Raw genomic sequence first — 13,189 nt, forward strand, 5'->3', positions numbered from 1 at the left:
TTCATAGAGGTTGAGGTCCCAAAGCCTACTGATTCTGCTCACGTTGAGGTTTGGCAAAAGAAGACAACAAAGTGTCGAAGGATTCTGTTGGAGGGCATGAAGGATCACATTGTATCAAGCCTGCATGGAAAGGCTTCTCCATACTTGATGTGGAAAGCATTCACAGATTTATTCCAAAGCAAGAGTGACCAGAGGAAGTTGGCGCTAAAGGATAAAATTAGAAACATTAAGTGTGAGAATGGAGATAGTATGCCCAAGTATCTCATGAAGTTCACCCAATGTCGGGATGAGTTGGGAAGTGTGGGGTGACTGTTGATGATGAGGACTTGGTGAGCTTGGCTCTCCTTGGTCTTCCAAAGAGTTGGCATTCCTATTAGGACTCTGTCAATGGTCAGGAGAAATTGCCAAGATGGGAGAGACTTTGGTCGGATCTTGTGCAAGAGGAGATTAGGCGGAATACCAGGGACAGATCTTCATCAAAGGCATCTGATGAAGAAAATTTCACTTTGGCTGCCAAAGCAAAGAAGGGGAAGGAGAAGGGTTCTCTTTCTGAATCTAGTTCTTCCAATGATGGGAAGAAGGTTGACAAGTCGAAGGTGAGATGCTTTTTTTGTCATGAGTTGGGCCATTATGCTACTAATTACCAAAAGAATAAATCCAAGAAGGGATCCAGGGAAGGATCTGAAGGTGAGGCACTTGCTTCATAGTTTGAGTTGGATTTCACACTCTTTGCATGCATGGTTTCATACATGGTGGGAAGTGGTTGGTTTCTTGATAGTGGAGATTCTTTCCACATGACTGGTGATAGGAGTTTGTTCAGTACTTTGGAGGAGAAATATCTCTAGATACTCATAGTGATGGGTAATGATGAGAAGTATAGTGTCTCAGGTGTAGGCACGGTTATTTTTCAGAGGGAGCATGGAGCTCGCCTTACCTTGACTGATGTCAAGTATGTACCAAGACTGGAGAGAAACTTGGTGTCGATCGCGATGTTGGAAGACAGAGGCTATGATGTAGTCTTCAGTAAGGGAAGGGTTTTCCTTAGACACATCATCACTAGACAGGTGAAGTAGATTGGTTCATGGGTCAAGAACTTGTTTGCTGTTGAGGTTCAAGATGCATGGCAAGCCTTGAGCAGCGAGGCAACTGATGGAGACTTGGTGGTTGAGAGGGAGTGTATATTACCTCTCAACATGCAGAGCCAGAAGAAGTCTCAGACGATTGTGGAGGAGCCACGATTGGGGCATCAGCTTCAGGAGGTTGTGGAGAAGCCACAACAAGGGAAGTTGAGAGGAGATCGAGTAGAGACATCTACTCATGCAAAGACCTTCATTAGGGGGAAACTTCGAGCCAGGTGGGTTGAGGGATTGCATGCAGCCATACCTCCAGGTAGGATGTGGGGTGATGTGGATTGATCGTCCCAAGGAGGAGGGGCAGGATCCTTGAGGTACCCAACCTCTTGGATGAGACCTTGCTACGGGAGCCCTGATGTGGAGTAGTAGGAACTGACTGATTGGGTAGAGACAGATGCGGATGGAGTGGCAGAGAGAGTGACAATGTAGGGAATCCCAGGACAGTGCATAGCTAGCAGGCTGCAGCAATGCGAGAGGCATAAATGTTTTGCACAATGCTAGATGGCACAAAGAGGTGTGCAATGGTGTGAGATGCATGGAGATGTTGCGGTAGCATAGATGTTAGAGAGGGAGCACTTGTCAGCAGCAGGTAGAGCTTCAGCACCAGAGTATGTTCGTAGCCTAACAGAGTGGTCAGTTAGGAGTGTTTTTGTTCTAAGTGTTGTTGGAGCAAGTGGACCAAGCAAATGTGTTGCATGCTGAACATTCGAGAGTTGCAGGATAGGGGTTGCAGATAATCCATATCTTGTTGAGAGAGAATGTTGAAATTCAACAAGATGATGGAGCTTAGTGAAAAGAAGTCACCTTCACTAAGTTGGTCCACAGGCTATTTTTGGCGCAAAGTCTATTTTTAGACTATGTCTATTTTTTAGACATATGGATCATGGTCTATGAGTTGCAGGATGCTATTTGTGGATGATTGGTCATGTTGGTAAAAATAGATGGACTTCTATTTTTAGACATATGGGCAGATTCTATTTTTAGAATGCCAGGCTAAAAATAGAACAGTTGAATATTATTAGCTCATAATAATATTTGGACTATAAACATTATCTTATCCTCTTGGAGCACTTCAGTTTGAGCTACAGATGTGGCACATGCAACTGTTAGAAGGAAATACGCTTTTCTTGTGGGTCAGTTGAGCTATTGCATGCAAGACTTCAGTTAGAACTTATGTGGTTGAGTTTGGTGCAGTTTATTGTGGAGTTGATGGAGTTGTGTTCAGTTTGACTTGGTTAAACTAGTTGTATTTAGTCTAACTGCAGAATACACTAGTGATGAGTGATGTGAATTAATTGTTAAATTAATTCACTAATTATTAACTCATAAAGCAACTAAATAATACATTAGTTAACTGAGTGCATGGAAAATTTAGTGGAGACAGGTGTTAGAGGTTGAGATTGCTATCAGTTGTGCATGAGATCTTGCACAATCAATGGGATTGATGTTTCATTGTTTTTAATGCTGCTAAATTGATGATCAACATAGAGGAGGTTATGTATTATGTATGTATTCCACAATAGTGTATAATCGGGATAATCTGTATGAATAAGTGTCATATTATTCAAAATTTCTACACCGTGAAACTCTTCTTAGCTTCCATAAACGTCTCCTTTGCATGTTCTAAGTCGAACTCAGGTTCATTTGTAGGAGCCTTACGAACCCATGTATCTTTCTCAGGCTGCTTCTGATCCGAATGGAAAATGGCATCAACCCATGGTACTCATCCACCCATATTATTCATTGACCCATGGAATTTACCCATGGTATTGTAAATCTTATCTACCCATGGTATTGTAAAATCCACCCATGCTATTCATTCACCCATGGAATTTACCCATGGTATTGTAAATGGCATCCACCCGTGGTATTGTAAAATCCACCCTTGGTATTCATTCACCCATGGAATTGAACCGTGGTATTGTAAATGAGAAATACTATAAGTAACACGTCACATTTTGTAAAAGGACAGATTGTCCGCCACAATGTAGCCTTTATAGTTCAGAGGCATGTAGCTGCCACATCTCTTCTCAGGGATAAGCTACCATCGCCCTAGCTGGTTTATTTTCATTACTATTTTAAATAAAAGTTTCTTTGTGGTTTGGTTTATTGGGGATTCTCCTATTTTTCTTCTAGCAATGCAAGTTTTCAGATCTTGGGGGTCTCTCCCCCAAAGATCCATTTCAATCTTTTAGATCTTGGGGGCCTCCTCCCAAAGATCCGATCAGTGTTATAATAAATATTTTGAGTTATATTGATTGAGTTATGCCCATTTTAATTCTGGAGCATCATTCGAAGTGGGTTCCCATTGGAGACGTGCCCTCCCACCCCACTTTAGTAGGCACCTGCTTCACATTCATCAGTTTCAGCATAGCAGCATTCGGCTTGGGTTATTTGGAGACGTGCCCTCCCACCCCAGGCTATGTAGGCACCTGCTACTTCATCAGCAACCAACATCATGGTTATGGATCAACCGCATAAAATCCTTGTCATCGAAGTCCATATGCTAGGCCGCACACTGTCAGAATCACAGTTGGTCACAAGCATTATAGGGTATCTCTATCCTCAGATCTTTGTTTATCAGGGTTTCGGGTTAACCACATAAAACCCTTATCTTCAGTGGCTCTTCATATTCAACAGAGGCTTTGGATGAGGGAACTTTATGCAATGGGGACCATTGCTTCTTAAGGAGGGAGGAATGATCCGAATGGAAAATGGCATCAACCCATGGTACTCATCCACCCATATTATTCATCGACCCATGGAATTTACCCATGGTATTGTAAATGGCATCCGCCCGTGTTATTGTAAAATCCACCCATGGTATTCATTCACCCATGGAATTTTCCCATGGTATTTTAAATGGCATCCGCCCGTGGTATTGTAAAATCCACCCTTGGTATTCATTCACCCATGGAATTGACCCGTGGTATTGTGTTGTGGGGAAAAATGCCTATGCAGGACGATCCTATCCACCTAAGGTGTGACAGTGCCTTAGCAACAAACAGAGACAGCTATTCTAGTATTCTTCCTTTATGAATTAAGAATGAAGAGAGATGGGTGGACTAACCGGTGTCTTCCGTTTGTCCCTCGATCCAGATCCTCTTCCCTTTGGGTGTTCACAGCTACTTGCCTCCTCGCTCGCCCAGCTTCAACAGGTTTCTGCAAGATCACAAGAGAACAGCTACTTGCGACAAGAGAACAACTACTTGCGACAAGAGAAGAACACAACACAAAGATAGATATTCATATTCATAACTGATTCAGGATTAGAAATAAACCAAATACACTAATGTAATCATACATCAAAGATACATCAGTATATAGGAGAAAACCAAGATAGCTTTATTGATAAATAACAAGGTTCAGGAAGAGATACAACCCAGAGGGCTCCAATCCAGCATCTCCTTCCCAGCAGAATGGAATTCCTACCTTCACCTCCCTTCAAAGCATTAAGCACCCAATGATCCCAGTCTCAAACCAACAGCAATTCTTTGCAATAACAAAATTCCAGCCTCTAGATCTCATGGAGGAGAGATCCATATATAGATGTTTTGGAGAGAGGATGAGTCAGCTTGAGATCTAACTAGTGTCCTCTCCCTCTGTCAGTTCTTGATTCCACTTGGAGGTTCTTTCTTCCACTTGGAGATTTGGGAACCTCTTACTCATCACCAGTCGAATTCCGTGAGGCAAGTGTCATTTTGGAAGCTTCCTGGGCTTTGACACCTTGAGAAATGAGCCTGCCACATGTCCACTCTCGCTCAGTGCAGGTAGATAGTGTTGGCTTTGACATTCAGCGTAGGTAGCCAGTGTTGCCATTGACATTCAGCGCAAATGGTCAGTGGAGCCATTGACATGATCCTGAATTGACTTGTTTTTGAGCAGTTTCTGGTGGAGAACTTCTGTGAATTGTTGTGGTTTGTTAGCCTTGTTCCTCTAGGGGTAGGAACAACATGTTTAGGGACTTTGGATCCCTTAGATTATGGACATTTCATGCTCAATGCTGTAAGGCACAAAAATGTCTATAACATATTGTAACTGAGAAATACTATAAGTAACAAGTCACATTTTGTAAAAGGACAGATTGTCCGCCACAATGTAGCCTTTACAGTTCAGAGGCATGTAGCTGCCACATCTCTTCTCAGGGATAAGCTACCATCGCCCTAGCTGGTTTATTTTCATTACTATTTTAAATAAAAGTTTCTTTGTGGTTTGGTTTATTGGGGATTCTCCTATTTTTATTCTGGAAATGCAAGTTTTTAGATCTTGGGGGTCTCTCCCCCCAAGATCCATTTCAATCTTTTAGATCTTGGGGGCCTCCTCCCAAAGATCCGGATCAGCTTCCCCTTATCTTCCCCTATAGTCGCATTGCTTCTGAGCATCATGTTCACATTTGGGTCTTCTTCATGTGGTTTATACCTCATCATTTGGATATTTTGAGTCGGAGGAGGCTGGAGTACTCCTTTCTCATGTATTTGTGTGATCAACGTAGGATAATCCATTGGTTAATGATCAAGCTGAGCACAGTACAAATAAGATATTCTCGCCGGGTTAGTATAATCACTGGCATAGTGCCTTGGTCCTCTGCAATTGTAGAGAATCAGCTGTCTGTAGCCCCTTCTTAGTCTCATTCCTCCTCGTCCCCGACCTCGCCCTTGAAATCGTGTGCACACCATCTATGTAGCTGGGTCGAAGGCTCACGTTTATGTCTGCATCCTATAGGCTGAGGTCCGATCCATAATTAGCTCGTAACTGTAACAAGTGCTCTCGTCGTGGCTTACTGACCTATAGAAAGTACAAAACAATTGCTGGGGGGTCTGTGTATACTTCTGCAACAAGTGACAATTGTTTGTTGTGTGTTTTCCTCCTATTTGACAGATCATGCACCATAATGTGGTTGTCGCACTCGACCCTGCCTGTGCTTCTGGTCTCAATGGCATTGGTCCCCCTCTTGCCAAGTAATTCGTGGATACTGGACAATGATCCTTGTCATGGCCCTGGCCTTTGCATTTTATGCACCATACTTCCTCGCGCACCTCTGGCCCTAGTGCGCTATCCTGCTTCAAACTTTGCAACTCTAGGCATAGATTCTGTAGTTGCCAGTGGATTCGTTGAACTCCCAACCCACCGTCTTGTATCAGGGTCTCATGCAACCTCATTTCCATTACCAATGCTTCAACCTAGGTTGAAATCTTCTGCTATGACAGCGCCGTCCTCAGGTAAGGTGTCAGGGATTCCACAAACCATGCGGTGTTGCGCATCCATTAGTATCATATTAGCCTTGCGGATCGTACTCTTCATTTGCTCATCCAAATCCCAGGGGGTCTTGCCCGGGAGCATCACGATCTCTTTAAACCCAATGATTAATTGTGTCTCTGATTTTGGCTGGCTAAATTCTCTATTCAACGCATTCTATATCTCTTTTATACCTGCGTTTGGGTGATCGTTAGAGTGCTTGATATACCATGTTAATGTGAGATCTTGCAGTGCACTTACCAATGTATCCTTTTTAATGTTGTCATTATGACCCCTTGCACTTTCCATACTGCTCTTACCACGAACCAGAACTGGTCTGAATCCTCATTCCCTACTCCTCTAGATGTAGGTAGCTTGATCGCGCTTGCCATGCTGATATGAGGGGTTAGCTGAGTTGGAGTGGGTGGAGATGGCAGGGAGGGAGGTGAAGTGGGTGGCGGTGTGGGTGGAGGTGGTAACTGTGGAATACACTACTTTATCAAACTAACCGCACTTATCGGAGAGAACTGAGCGAGCTCTTCCTTGCTCTCTCATGACAGTGAAATTAATGGGTTGTTTTCTAATTCCTCGCTACCTTTGTATATCCTTTTGCTCCACGTCGTCCCAAACATTAATGTATACGCATAACTTGCTTTTCACATAACAACATCTTAATCCATTCAAAGATTTGATGTACTTACTGCGTGGTCCCTTGAGAAAATGTCGTTTTGCTTCGCCGTAGCTGACAGTCATGTCTACCACGAACTCAGTGATGAATCCCCCTGTTATCCGATCAAGCAAGTGGTCCACAGCTCATGTGATCTTGTCTTCTAATGCCTCGATTCTGCACACTAAATTTGGACTCCACACTATGAGTTGGTCAAGCTTACACCTTCCCTGGCTATCGGCTAATCTCGCAATCCACTCATACAACTTAGAAGGAAAGGATTCAAAGAAAATCTTGTGGATTTCTGTATATACGTAGCGATCCAACCACCTTTTCTCAGATACTTGCGGAGTTTTGTTTTCTTGTGTTGTGAACTCGTGAATATTTTTGTCCAACCCCTCATCAATTTCCTTCTTTGTTCGGTTCCAGTGGCACAGCATTAGACATCCCTTAGGCAGATCTAGGCCCCGGAAACATAACCATTTGTTGGCTACATGGGGCCTGACCCAGGTTCAGCAGTGAGTTTAGCCAAGCAAATCCTGTTACTACTCGCCCTTTCGGCAACAATTCGTGGAGCGCGGACTGAGGTCTCACCTGAAGTAATATGGGAGGGTGCTGGAACGAGGTTTCTGCACCCTAGGGATGTCTTGACATGGGATATCGATACCTGATTCAACCTTCGCGCTTACTAGATTACGTGTACCAGCAAGCTTCTAGCGTTTTGTGGGACTGCCTTTGCATGGCTCCTGTCGCAGTATGACCAGTGTTAGTTACCCAAGTCCTCCTTAATTAGGGTCTATTCATTAATTACTAAGAAGATTCCTATTCATAAGCATACATATTAGTGCACACAGATAAATAAACAAATATCATTAACACATAACATTCGAATACAGATCTATGAACTAGATGCACAATATGTCAAACCAACTGATCTTTATTAATGATGCCTTCAAAGTTTGATCCAGTACAGACTCGACTCCACCCTGCGCACTCAGCTGCATCTGCGCACTCAACTGTAGACTCTGTTAGGCCTCTGTGCACTTAGCTGCAGAGCCTATGACTACTACTATGACCCAATACCTTCAGACCTACTTCTATCCTCTAACTGTTATCACTTAGAACTAAAAAGAAAAAAAAATTGCATATAATCCTTTGTCCTAGTTCAATGTCAAAAGTCTGTGTCAAATTGTTTTCGTTTTATGTTTCTTACTTAGGGTTGGAGCTTTAAAGGTGTTTGATTTAAATTATACTCGAATCCTATTGGTCCTCCTCCACCATCATGGTTTCATAAGTCATGTCTTGTCTTATCCTAGTCACCGATTCTTTTCGTGATTTCGCAGCGTAATCTCCTATTGGCCAGTTTCGCAGCGTAATCATTGTTCAGCCATTCCGCAGCGCGTTATCGTTAAGCTGTTTCGCAGCGCATTATTAGAATTCAAAACTAACCGCGCTGCGAAATCGTGGATTCATGCATTTCGCAGCGAATCTTTCCCAAAGTGTCAAGTCTGTTGATGAGTCACCAATTCTGTCCTCTCATGTCAGTTTGTGTACCTCCCGTAGCATGTCTAAACGCTCATTAGTCACTACTCCACCAATAGATTTGTTGAAATGCACAGAAATATCATTCCAATGGATTTTACCGTGCATGGATCTTTATGATGATCGTAAGCGATGCATAAGTGACAAGCTTGTATGATGATGTATTTGAGTTTTCAAGCGAGGCTGTTTTCAAGCGAGCCTGATTACAAGCGAGGCCGAGTTAAAGAGAACTGAATCGCCATTTCAACTGAAGTTGTTGGTCATTGTGTGTGTGAAGATTTCAAAAGAAAAATGGAGAGGAAAGAGCACAGATCTGGAAAATGCCAGAGGACCGAACCTGAAGGTTTGGACATAGCATTGAGAGATGAAGGCGTGAAGAAAGCATTCAAAGATGCCGGGTGCTAGAACTTTTGTAAAAAGCTGCAAGGAGGACATGCGCAGGTAACCAAAGAGTTTGCTTTAAACTTCACCGGTTTAAATTCAAAAATAGCTATGTTGGAGGTTCAAGTGTCTCCGGAGGCAATAGCTGCTGTAACAGAGATCCCAAGAGGGCGGCAAGAATGGTTTAAGAATTTTAAGTTTGATATGAATCCATGCAAAGAGTTTTTAAAAGAGACATATGTGAATGAAGACCTAACAAAATCAGTGCCCAGAAACTATGTCAAGGAGCATTATGCCCTTCTTCTCACCTGTATTCAGAAATACTTGACCTGTGAAGGAAGATACAATACGGTCTACTCTTATCACTTCAAGCTGCTTTTACATTTCACTGGGAAAGCTTCCATAGACATTCCTTTTTACTTATTTCGCAGTTTGAGTAAGATGTGTGATAAGGTGCAGCTGAGGAAAGAGGATTGTGAAACCTCTTTGTTTCACCATGGTTTGGTTAAATTGTTAGTTTTAGATGGCCTTCAGAAGATAGGCAGAGACTGGAATTCGTTCATTTTCATGGTTGGTTTCCAAAGCAAAACTGGCCTTACTCCACAACTAGTTAAAGAACAACCAGTCAAAGAACTCACGATAGCTGAGCTTCAAAAAGAGGCAAGAGATAAAAAGCAAGCCAAGTCACAGCTAAGAAAATCAGTGAAGCCACTGATGATTAGAGAACAACCTCAGCAATCAACAAAAGAAGAAGCTCAGCATAAGAGGACTGTACCTGAAACAAGTGGATCTGAAACAGTGTCAAGGGTAAGGACAAGAAGCCAAATAAGTAAAGAAAAAGGTAAAGCCATAGCTGTTGAAGAAAGCCCAGTATCTAAAGCAAGGCTGAATGATTTATTGGAGGCCATTGAATTTGAGCAAATTGAACCAGTGCATATTGATTTGACACAGTCATCACCAGAAAGTACCAAGAAGTCTAAGGCCTCAAAAAGGCTGAAGTTTGATGAGCCAGGTGAAGAATTCATTTTCAAACCCAGAAGACCTATTACAAGGAAGCAAGTAAAGGAAGCCAAGAAATTGCCCAGAATAGAGGAAGCCGAGGAATTGCCCAGAACAGAGGAGGCAGAGAAAATTAAGCAAAAAGACACAAATAGAACAGTCATCATATCTCAAGGAGGTCATATTATAGCTATAAGGAACCAGTTAGAAGCAGCTAAACATGAGATTGCTAAGGTGAAGAATGCCACTAGGGAGACTGCAGTCAGGTATGCAAATTATCGTAAAGTTGTATGGAAAGGAAGTGAAAACCTAGTAAACCAGTTGGATTCAGTAGCCGATGTTTACACATGGACAGTTCCAGCAATCAAAGAGGCCAAATTCATCAGAAAGATAAATATGCATCTAAGAGCTAAAAATAAAGCTATGAGGAAGAAAGTTGAAGATTTGAAGGCACAGCTAGGCCAGTTAGCTGCTAAATGAAGTTGTTGTTCAAAGAAAGGTTTTGTTCCAAATTTTGTCAAATTTTGCTTAGTTTTATTGTTTTGAGGACATGTAGATCCCTGCTATATGTATCAAAGATCAAAAGGAGTTTTGGCAATCAAATGTCTAGGCGGTAAATACCTCAGGGCAAAGACAAGTTGTTTAAACAATTCAGCAGTTTCGTAGCACGCTATGAAACTGCTGTAGGTGGTGTTTTCAACGCAGACAAATAGTTTGGTAATATGTGGGGAAATTTTCAAAAGGAAACACCTAAAGGATATGTAAGAGACCAAATGATGCCATCACAATCATTCAGATCAAGACAGGTGTACCTTTAAAAGGTGGAATGCTTTAACTCAAGTTTAAAGTTTCTGTTATAAAGCCACTTTATTACCGGTCATAGGGTATTGAATGAGTTGCATACAAGGAATTTTGGCTTGCACACTTGGCCATCGATGAAGCCTCCAACACATCAGGAACATGGTGGTGTTCTATATTTTTGGGTTATTAAAAGGGCTAAAAGACATGCTGCTGTATATTCGAAGTTATGGAGGACTGGAACCGAAAAGCAAGGGATATCACCTAACATCACTGAGCAGTTAAAGCATTCAACATCCAAGGCCAACATGGAGCATTAAATACTCATCTCAGCAATCATCTCAGCCATCTCAGCCAAACTGAAAGGAGACCAGGTGTCAAAGAACAAGGAGGAATCATTCTACGAAGAAGATAGAGTTAGAGTCATAGTCAAATTAGAACTCTTTAGAACTCGAGTTAGCACTTATTGTATTTAATAGTTTGTTGCAAAGCAGATAGGTGTCATAAAAAGTAGTTATTGAATTCCCCTCATGCTGGAGGAGGAATCTCGAATTAGGTAGAATAAGAATTCTATATATAGCTAAGACAGTGATGTAATGAGGGTTGGATATTTTATAAAAGAGAGGATTGTTTTGGCTTATGTAAAAAACAGAGTTCAGTAATATAAATGACTGTTTTAATTCTCAGGATTCATAAGGGATTTTCTTGTTCAGAATGTGTGATGGTATATTTTCTTTAGTGTTCTTTTACAGTTGTACAAATGCATAATCACTCAGAATTCATTGATCATGCTCTGACTTCCTGTATGTCTTTGTAAACTGTGGTTTTATATAAGTGGTATTCTGAACATCCAAATGTTAAATGCCCTGACTTCTATGTAAGGCATCATCATTGTTTGCTGTAGTATGTTTGACTCCATAGGCCCAATGGAAACTTATGTAATGTTTGTCGAGCCTTCATTATTTGTCAATATTATTCACAAGAGTTAGCCATCTTATTAATAGTCAAAATCAATAATCCTTTGAGAGAGCCCTCTCAGGCTAAGGAGGCTAAGCCTTAGTCAAAAGATTGGTGTGAAATAGTTACTTGAAGTCTTCCTGGGTTGCAGCCTTCCAGGGCTTGATTTTGAGATAACATTTTGGTGCGTCTGCCGGGAGCCTGAAGATTACTCATTCCCGAAATTATGAAGCTGAACTTCTGAAGGTAGCAGGAGCTCAGAAAGGTTTTCGAGGCTGCATTCTACCTTGGTGACTCCATTCAATCTTAAAGTTAAAAAGGTGGCTTCGAGAGGAAGATATACAAGGAGTAATCCTGACCCAAACCCACCTAGTCATGTGGATAATCCCAACATTATCTCAAGGAGTAGACAAAGATTTTCTGATATACCAGGTACTTCAAACATTTCAAAATCTTTGTTTCCTGAATTTTCTAGATGTCCTGAAGATAAAATTGTTGATGATAAAATTCAAGAGGTATTGTTGAGGTCTGAAAACGAAGAAGAGCTTATTGGAATTATTTTAGATTTACAAAAGAGAGGCATTAATACTTCATCTTTAGTGTCACAAAAAGATAAGGAAGAGTTTTGGGAGGTTGTTACTTCAGAATTGCTATTAGAGGAAGAGGGCTTGAATCAGCTCAAAGAGCTTGACCCTTTTGAAGTTTTGCTTAAATCTAAAACTGGTTTACCTCTCCCAAATTGGAGTTCTTTTGTCAGTGGTTTACAAAGTCCAAATAGCCCTTTTCGTACCCATACTTTATGTTCTGCCTCTGCTAGTTCAAATAGTCCTCAGACAACATCTCATACTAGTTCTGGTTCCACTGGTCATACAATACCTGTTATCACTGTTCCCCCATTCACTATGGCTATACCTGCTAGGTATGCCCCTCTAGCTCTCCCTGCTGTTTTGCATGATCTTCCTAGTAAATATGCTGCCATAATTCCAACATGGGGAGGAGATCAAGATATTATAGCCGAGGAACATGTAGATAGGTTCAATGATTTTTTTGACAGGGAAGAAGTGGATGATGAAGATGTAAAATTAAGACTGTTTGCTCAAACTTTCATTGGGGAAGTCAGAAAATGGTTTAAAGCCCTTAGAGCTAGAAGCATTCATATTTGGGTAGAATTTGAAGACAGCTTTCTAAGGAAATGGGGAAACAGAACTAACCCTGTCCAAGCCCTTACTGAGTATAACAATCTTAGGAGAGCTCCAGAGGAAACTGTTCAAAGTTTCTCTAAGAGGTTTAACAAAGTTTATAGTTCTATTCCAGCTCATCTGAAGCCTCCTGGAGCTTTGGCACAGTTGAGATATGCTGAGTCCTTTGATTCAGATTTTTCTCTTTTACTCAGAGAAAGGGAGTCAACCTCTCTTTTTGACATGCAAAATGATGCAATTAAGGTAGAAGTGAATATGCTTGCTGCTAAGAAATCAAA

This window comes from Pinus tabuliformis, chromosome 1_1, assembly GCF_031772625.1.
Source record: "Pinus tabuliformis cultivar Carrire ecotype Pingquan chromosome 1_1, CPIR1, whole genome shotgun sequence".
In the NCBI taxonomy this organism is placed as follows: domain Eukaryota; kingdom Viridiplantae; phylum Streptophyta; class Pinopsida; order Pinales; family Pinaceae; genus Pinus; species Pinus tabuliformis.